Genomic DNA, 9,544 nt, shown 5'->3' on the forward strand with positions numbered 1-9,544 from the left:
ATTTTGATGTTTTAGTTCTGATGGTTGCAGCGAACTAAAGTGTGTTGTTGAACTGATCCATCCATCTCAGAATAACATCTCTTGAACTATCCTTATCCATCATTAAAAACGGCAACATGTGTACCCATATGCTTGTAATATCAAAATAAAACCAAACTAAAAGTAGAAAAAGATATTCGGTTGAAAATTAGAAGCCAAAGCAGAATATTATTTACAACACTCGAAAATTAGTGGACTTGGTATATTCTTTATATTGCATTTTTAAATTATTTATTTTTTGCAGTTCACTAGCCATACGCCTCCCATCGTCTCATATTTCATTTAATTTTTGAAGCATGAATTTAATTTTGGGTGCGGATGTTGGTACCCACGATTATTTATGAAATTGTACGATTTCTTCATCTATTCAAATTTATATATGCAGCAGTAATTATGAATAATATGGGGGAGGAATATTAATTTTTACATTTAACTAGAATTTGATGTTATAGTTGACAACTTTCTTCTCCGAAATTAACATTAAATCATGATGGTTAAATCTCTACCTACGTGCCCAATTTTTTAGTACTTTCTTTTATGATGAACAGTATTGTTTTTAATGAGCACAAACGGTGGATTATTTAGACGGAAAAAAAAGAAATTAAATTCAAATATTTGACTTGTGAAATGAAGACATTTTTGTTTCTTGGATTATTTACTTTTATAGAAAAATCAAAGCTAATAAATACTACTAGTATTTATTTAAATTGTTTTGTGTATTAAAAAAGATGATGGTAGATCCCTGTTTCTTTCATAGCTTTCAACAACCATCCTTCTCTAATTTGGCAGTTTGTATACTACCTCTTTATCCCAATAAATTATTACAGATATTGTTCTTAAATTTTTCTCATTATCTTTCGTATTCACATTCGAAAATTCTTACAAACCACAAAAAAAGAAAATAGGCGTGACAAAATCTCTTTCTCTCTCCCTCCCTCTCTATATGTTTGACATCTCACAAAAGTTACGAATTTTCTCTCTCAAAGGCACAGTAGCATCCTTTCATGGAGACCCCACCTTTTCCTTTTTCTAGTGCGAAAAATTGAGCTCCAGCCTTCTCCCCTTCTCTCTCTCTCTCTCTAAAGGTTAACAGAGAGCTCCTTTTACTCTCTTTCTCTCTCTTCACTTCTTTGTTGGTGAAACCCTAGCTAGTTGCTCATATATTAAAGGAAAGGAGAAGTCGCTGGTGGTTTGTTTTCATCCGAGAAACCCCCTTTTGGTTGAAGAAGGCAAACAGCAGAAGCTGTTTGGAGATCAGAGGTGTTGTTGAATGATGTCTGAAAATTCTCTCAATCTGTGATGGATTTTTCTGGCAGCCTTTGTTTTTGTGGTTTTGTTAAGTAAGAGAAAAATCTGAGTCGCACAACGCAAAATCTCTGTCTATTCCTTCTTTTATTGAGGGGTGCTGTTTTAGAGAGAGAGAGAAGCAATGGATTCTGCCAACAGTGGGAGCCTACAATCATCCAGCGGTGGCGACGAGGAGTACGACTCACGCGCCGCCGACTCTGTCTCCGCCTACATGAGCACCGGCGGCGGAGTCCCCATTCCCAACCCGCCGCCGCAGTTCTTCGACCCGCTCTCCGGCTATCTTCAACTCCACCAAAACCCGAATTCATTGCTCTTGAATTCGAATCTGTCATGGCCAAGAATCTCGACTCCGCCGCTAAGATCCGACCCGAATCCGATCGTGTTCCCCACCTCCTCCCCATTCATGCCGTCCTTCCAAGGCGCCGGGATCGGGCTGGACAGCAGCTCCGCCGCGGCAGGGAGGAGGCCCCGCCGCCCCAGCAGCCGCGTCGCCGGCGGCGCGGAACCCGAAGAAGCGGTCGAGAGCGTCGAGGCGGGCGCCAACCACCGTGCTGACCACAGACACCACCAATTTCAGAGCCATGGTTCAGGAATTTACCGGAATCCCCGCGCCGCCCTTCAACAGCTCCTCTTTCCCGAGGAGCAGGCTCGATTTCTTCGGCTCGAGATCCAGCGCCCTGGACGCCGCCCAACCACCGCCCTATCTCCGCCGGCCCTTCGCCCAGAAGGTGAGCACTACTAACAGCGCGTCGAGCTCCATGAATTACCAACTCCCGATGCCACAGAGCTTCAACATTCCAAACCAAAACATCCTCACCTCCCTCCTCCAATCAAACCCCAAATTCCCATTCTCCACCACCTCCTCCTCCAAACCCCAAAATGCATTCCCATCAAATGATGATCACTTCAGCCTTGGGCATCACAGTCAGGTATCAGAAACCCTCGCCGGCCTCCCCAACCTCATCCCCTCCGATCCCCACAACGACACCACCAATGCGGCCAGATGGAGCAGTCCCAAAGATGACCGAGTTGATCTTAGACCCCTCTACGACTTCCAGAGGAACGCCAAGATCACTAACTTCTCCCCCTCTTCCACCTCGGAGAACGTCGCCGCCCCTGCCGCTGCCGTCAGAGGAGAAGGTATGGTGGAATCATGGATATGTTCTTCAGAGTAGGCATCATTGTAGTATAGAAAGTATGCTGCTGGAGCAATGATGAACACCATCATTCAAAAAAAAAAATGAGGTAAAAAATATTAGTGTGGTCTTTCATGATCATTTTTAACCATGACTTTCACAAATTTTCATAAAAAAGGAAAAGAAAAATCACACTGTACTAGTGCTTAAATTATGTGTAAATAATAGTCTTCTTTTTGGATCCTTTTTTCATATATACATTCATCATATAGATATATATACATATCTATATCTATTTATATACGTAAACTGCGAAATTATTCATTTCATCAGCTACATGTATATATGTGCCTTTTTTTTTCTTTTTGATGATCATGGAATTATATCTTTGCTTATTTTTTGCTGAGTGTTTTCACATTTGGGGTTTTGAATGAATAACGTGAATCAACCAAGGAAATTAGAATCAGAAAAAATATCCAACTTTTCTTAAACTTTTTGCTTTTCGTTGTACCTTCTGCTACACAATTATACTTAGGAGTTATTCAGTTCATACTAAAACATGCATTCAGAAGAGTGGATCGAGATTTCTGGGCTGAATTAACTTTTTTTTTTCTAATGAGAATGAGAGAAAGAGTGAGAATTGGTCGAAGAAAATGGGTGTCGTCGTCGGCGGAATTATATGAAGGTTTTGTTAAGCTAAATTTTGATAATCTGGCGTTATATGTACTTCATTTTTTGTTGTATATTTATTGTTGAAAAAAAAAATGTATAAAATTATGCCATTTTTGACATTATATACGTACTTGTAATTCATAAGATATACATATAAGATAAAGTGTGAAGTGAATTGAATTTTCTTTTCAACCTATGGCAATATTCTTTAATTCTTTTCTTAGGTTCTTTCTTCTTCTTATTGCTTTATTTTTTAGGTGAATCTGGATTAATCTTTTATTAAAACTTTGTAATGTTGTAGACTTTTAGGGCTGTAACTTTAACACATCAATTTTTCTTTGATCCGCGCCTAAAATGGTTTAAAAGAAAACATCATAAGGAAATATCTTGTTTTGGTTTAAATGTCCCAAATAATAACATACGTCTTTGTATAATTATTTACAAAAAGAGGTTGTTTTTTGAATTTTTAATAATTAAGTCGTGTCAAATTTGGACAACAACGAAAGTTGGTGTATTAAAATGTAAAATCCCAATTTCGCGTCAAATATGGATTTTTGGCAAAGTTTATATATTTAGGTGCAATTTTCCCATTTTATAATGTAAAAGGTTAAAAGGTCAAATTTATCAAGATTTTGGGATGATTTTGTGTTGAGGACAAATCATATCCTACTTTAGTGGCGAAAGGGCATTGAAAATGGGTTGTGGGAGGAAAACTGTTTTGTCGGACGATATATATTTTTAGAGGTAAATAATTAATAACCTCTAGGAGAAAAACGAAATAATAAAAATCCTGAAACGGTCAATAAATTAATCATTTTATCCTTCCAGTTTTTCTATTATATATCTTCTCTCTTTTTAGATGTTGTTTTAGTTATTATGAATTTCTTCTGCCAATTTTCAGCCCTTCTTTTCATACGAAGATGATGACACTAGATGATGTTCTTACGCAAGAATCTTACTACCAAAAACATTTACACAGAAAAACCAAAATAAATAAATACTTAAATGCATTAAAGTTTTCAATACTTATTTTTTCAAACCGCAATAAATGTTTCCGAACATGAAAATCACTTATGGCATAGTACATTTCTTGCATTACAATTTATCTACTTCATTTGGCTCTTTCCAACAGTTGAATTTGACTGTGTATTTATTATTTGCAGTCATATATATATGTGAAATAAAATACAAAATTATCATATTATATGTTTTACCAGAAAAATATACAAAAAAAAATAAATCACCGTTTCATTAATTCTCAATCGTCATAAAGAAAAATGAAATAAATAAATATGGTGGCTAAATTCATACTTTAGTTTGAGTGTCATTTTAAATATACGCGTCAAACCCTCTTGGAATGATTTATTAATTCTCAATTAAATTAATCTCCCACAATAAATAAACTATAAAATAGGGTTGGGTAAACTAATAGCCTTATCAAACTAGCTAGGAGCTATAGACATCATAGACACAAGGTTTGGACAAATATAGCTTAACTACCTAATAAAGGATTAGGGGTAACTACAAAATGGTTTACCATTCTAGTCTCTATTACCTCTATTTAGGTAGCCATTTAATTGAATAAGCTGTATAAATGTGTTTGGTGTAATTTAGGATTGATCCATCACTTTTGTAGGCGTAGATCCTCAAATTAATCGACAATTACAATCAACGATGTTTATCTCTTACTTTTTGTGGTTCGATCCATATGCAATTAATGGCTACTAATAAATGGATTACTAAGATTTGACTTTAATTAATCGTTTGAATACAACTTATTTCTAACATTTCACACTATTTAATTATCAGTGGAGCAATCTTGTTTAATACCGATATAGTAGTCGGGTTTGCATTTGGTTTTTAGCGGAAATCTTGATTAATGGATATGGGTTTTGGTTCGAAATTGTAAATATTAACGTAACTTTTAAGATGAGAGGAATTAAAGCACCACTTTTTTAATTTTTATAATTCCGTATCTTAATTTTTTTCAATCGTCGGATTGTATTGGAGTTTACATGGATTAGTTTACCAATAATATTCATGTTACGATATTGTCTGCAATAAAATTGCTTAATATTGAAAATTATGGTGCAGATAGATACATGATACAACTCTTTATAATTTGAAAAAAAAAAATTATTGAAATTGTACGAAACAATGTCATTTAGGCCTCACAAAAACAATGTCAGTTTTACTAATTCACGTAAGCATCAATTCAACACTCCGGTTACCCAAAAACACTTGAGGGGACGAAATTATAAAAATTGAAAAGGTGACGATTTAATTTGTTATACTTCAAAAGTCACGTTAAAATTATAATTTTAAAATAATTTATAATTTTATTTGCCAAAATCCCTAATCAATAATACTACAATATAGTTAACCCACACAAAAACCATAAAAATAAAAAATAATTTCAATTTAATTAGTTATCTTGCAAGCCATATTATCTTTTAAAAATAACATGATAGAACTTATTATAAGTACTATATATATATGGATGGGTTATACTGAGAATGCTTTCTTTTGTGAGAAATGAGAATGATTGCATAAGCTAATATATAGTGTTGCATAAGCTGCAAGTATAATATTGCATAAAAATTGTACCTGGGTTCAAATCCTGCAGGAGAGAGCGAAAATTTTATCTAATTAATTGAATTTCGTTATGCAGTCATTACAAGCAACTTATGCAAATTACAAGCATTTTATGCAACATATATACTCGCTTATGCCATCATTTTTCATTTTCACAATATCTGTCCATTCACATTTGATCTTCTCTCTATATATATGATTGGGTTCCAGTAGTACCGTGTCTTTAGATAGTAGTTAGTACCAAATATGGATCGCACATTGTGTACATATGACGCACTAAGAACACGACATGTGAGATCTTAGACATGATCTTGTGCGTTTATTTTATCAATCCTATGATTGATATTGTACCTAGAGGGCGAATTTTTTTCTCAGGGTTTGAATCCTAGAGTGAGAGAAATATTTTAAATTTCGTTATTTATCAGTATATAATGTCTTGTTCATCAGTATATATGTTTTATTCATTACCAATTTTTTAAATTTCGTTATTCATCAATATATATTGACTTGTTCATCAGTATATATGTCTTATTTATTGAAAAATAAGGGTCTCAGTGTCTCACAAAAAATAAGGGTCTCATTGGAGCGCACCCCTATTTATATATATATAGTGTGGTTCCAGTGAGATTTGTAATTGAACACAAAAATGCATATATATTGCACACAAATATGCATAACTTCGCACACGAAAATATTATGTATATTTTTGTGTGCAAAGTTATGCATATTTGGCGTTTATATATTTGAATTTTTTTGTGTAATGTTATACATATTTGTGTTCGATTATATGCATTATATGCATAATCAAGGTGGCGAGCAGCGGCGAGTGGTACCTGACGCGTCGAGTTGCCTAATGCAAAGTATTTTTATGTTCAATTACATGCATTGTATTCCATAGAGTGAATAAAAAATTAAAAAAATATATTTTTTTGTTAATATCTGAAATTTTTATTCTTATTTTACCCCTGCATATATTTTGCTTTGAAAGCCTTCTGTTTTGTGTCACATTACACAATATATGATCCAGATTTAATATTAATTACATATTACCTAAGGACACGATATACCAAAATTTAACTATATATTAATATATATATAGGGAGAAGATCAAATCAAATGAGAATGGACAAATGTGGTGAGAAGAGAATGATTGTATAAGCTAGTTTATATGTTGCATAAGTTGCTTGTAATGACTGCATAACGAAATTCAATTAATTAGATAAAATTTTCGCTCCCTTCAAGATTCAAACCCATGCAGGTAAAAAATTTATACAGTGTTATACTACACCTTATGCAACACTATATACTAACTTATGCAATCATTTTTGTTTCTCACGAAAGATAGCATTCTCAATATATATATATAGGGGTGTGCTCCAATGAGACACTGATGACCCTTATTTTTCAATGAATAAGACATACATACTGATGAACAAGGCAATATATACTGATGAATAACGAAATTTAAAAAATTAGTAATGAATAAGACATATATACTGATGAACAAGGCAATATATACTGATGAATAACAAACTTTAAAATATTTCGCTCCCTCCAAGATTCGAATCCTGAGAAAAAAAATCGCCCTCTAGGTACAATATCAGCCATATGATTGATATTTTCGTTCACATTCCATAAGCATCACTCACATTTAGTTCATTTTACCATTACTTTTTTATTTTATACATCAATTTTAATTTTAACATATTAAAAATTTTTGTTGACATTGTTAATTCTTATATATAAAGATTAAAGTTCGACCTATTATTTTTATTCATTTATTTGAATATAAAGAAACAACATTGAGCTTTATCTTTTATATAATATATAAAAATATTAAAATTGATTATGTTAATAATAATTTATACTTCATTCAAATAATAATAATAATAATACTTAAAAAAAAAAAAAAAACATTTCACGGAAAGTGAGCGATACACCACTCCTCGCGTGTGTTGAAGCCTATATATATATAGGGTAGTAGTGGTGCTAGGATGATGGGCAAAGGGTATCATAAATGTGTATTCCAGCAAATGATGGGCCATTTTTCCTTTCCAAATTGCAGATTTGCAGCAGCACATAATTTTGATAGCATGATTATTGTGGTAAATGTCATTTTTTTGTCTTATCAGTTTTTACCGGAATCTTAAAAATATCTCAATCTAATGATATTAACAATATATAGTGTTGGGTCCGAAATGTCTAGAATAGATGTATGAGGGGGGAATATACCTAAAGGCAGTTTTTCAAAATCAAACACAATATAACCTTTAACAGTAAACGAAAGGTTGAAGACTGATACTGAAAAACACTTCAGTAAAGATATCAGTTAAAGTCAAGACTTTAACTAATACTCTCGTAGAGGTTCAGATGTGGATTGATCAGAGAAGTGTTATGAATCTTACTGACTATCCGAAGAATTATCAGTTAGACTAATAACACACGCAGCGAAAAACTGTCTTTTGAAAAAGCCTTTTAGAGACACGTTGTCAGGTTAGTGTTTCACTTTGTGATTAGTCAATTTCAGTTAAGAACGTTTGTGCACAGATAAGAAAGTAAAACTGAAAGCGATAAACGACAAAGGGATTTTTACGTGGTTCGGAATCCAATTGCTACATCCACAGGTCAGTAAATCACACTGACAAACACTCTAGTCATATGCTTATGGGTGCACAGCAAACCTTGAACTGAAACCACACGTTTCAAGCACCAACACACTGGGTTAGATTTCTCAAACACACTTAGCGCGCACTGGGCACTAAGATCTCTTGGAGTCAGAACACTGGTCTAAACTCCACACAACTTCAAACACTCTTTTCGCTCAGTTGAAAGGAGGTTCGAAAACTACCAACTAGATCACAGAGAACAGGCTCTCTGTAATCAGTAACTTAGGCTTTGGATAAACAATATTTGCCTAAGGTTCTAAGAGAATATATGTAATCAGCAATGGACTGATTTTGACTTTGTGATTCTCTTCTTCGATTCAAACTTTGGAAGGCTTTGATTTGCTGAGTTGCAATTTCGGCAGCGTTTTAGCTTATGTATTTGAATCGGTGAAGATTGAAGTGATCCTCGACCTCTATTTATAAGAGATATCTTGAATGGTCTTCAAGAATTCATCCGTTGGAGAGTAATTCGAATTTTGCTGAGGCTTCAATCTTCGAGGTTCCTTGTTTGGTGAGAAACGGCTACTCAAGTACAAGGAGGTAAAGCACCTCTGAAATGGTAATCACTAAAAATAAATGCTCTGCAGAGAAAGGACGATCCTCTGTATCTCTGCATTTATTGCGGTTGTACTTTGATTGCGTGACTTCCTTTTAACGTTAGAGTTTCAGTCCGAGGAAGAATGTCAACTGATACTTGACTTTAGTATCAGTCCGCTGATTCCACGTAGCCAGCATTAGATGAATCAGTCATAGCTGATTCTTCAGTTGAGAAACTCGTTCTAGTCAAATATCAGTAATTGACTTTTGCCTTTAATTGCGAACATCAGCTGAGTTCTTCAGTCTCTAGTCCTTCGTTCTTCATTAATCTTCATTCCTCCGGTCTTCAGTCTTCAGTCTTCATAACACTAAACAACTAGAAGATGAATTCCAACACTTGAGTTCTAAAAGTTCTAGTCTATTACAAAGAAACCTTAAGGATTTTGGTATCATCAAAACTAGGGCTAAGATATTTCATTAAGTTCCCAACAATTTTCCCATTTTTGATGATGCCAAAACCATACAACAATTTCTAAGACAAACAACGACAGAAATCAAAAGGCAAGTTACTAAACAGGGTGAATACTATTC

At 34.1% G+C, this 9,544-nt stretch overlaps 1 pseudogene; it reads left to right on the plus strand.

Moving 5' to 3' along the window:
* Positions 1-1,330: 1,330 nt before the first annotated feature.
* On the plus strand, positions 1,331-2,727 carry LOC131001443 (uncharacterized; annotated as a pseudogene).
* Positions 2,728-9,544: the final 6,817 nt, after the last annotated feature.

Source organism: Salvia miltiorrhiza, chromosome 8, assembly GCF_028751815.1.
Source record: "Salvia miltiorrhiza cultivar Shanhuang (shh) chromosome 8, IMPLAD_Smil_shh, whole genome shotgun sequence".
NCBI lineage: Eukaryota > Viridiplantae > Streptophyta > Magnoliopsida > Lamiales > Lamiaceae > Salvia > Salvia miltiorrhiza.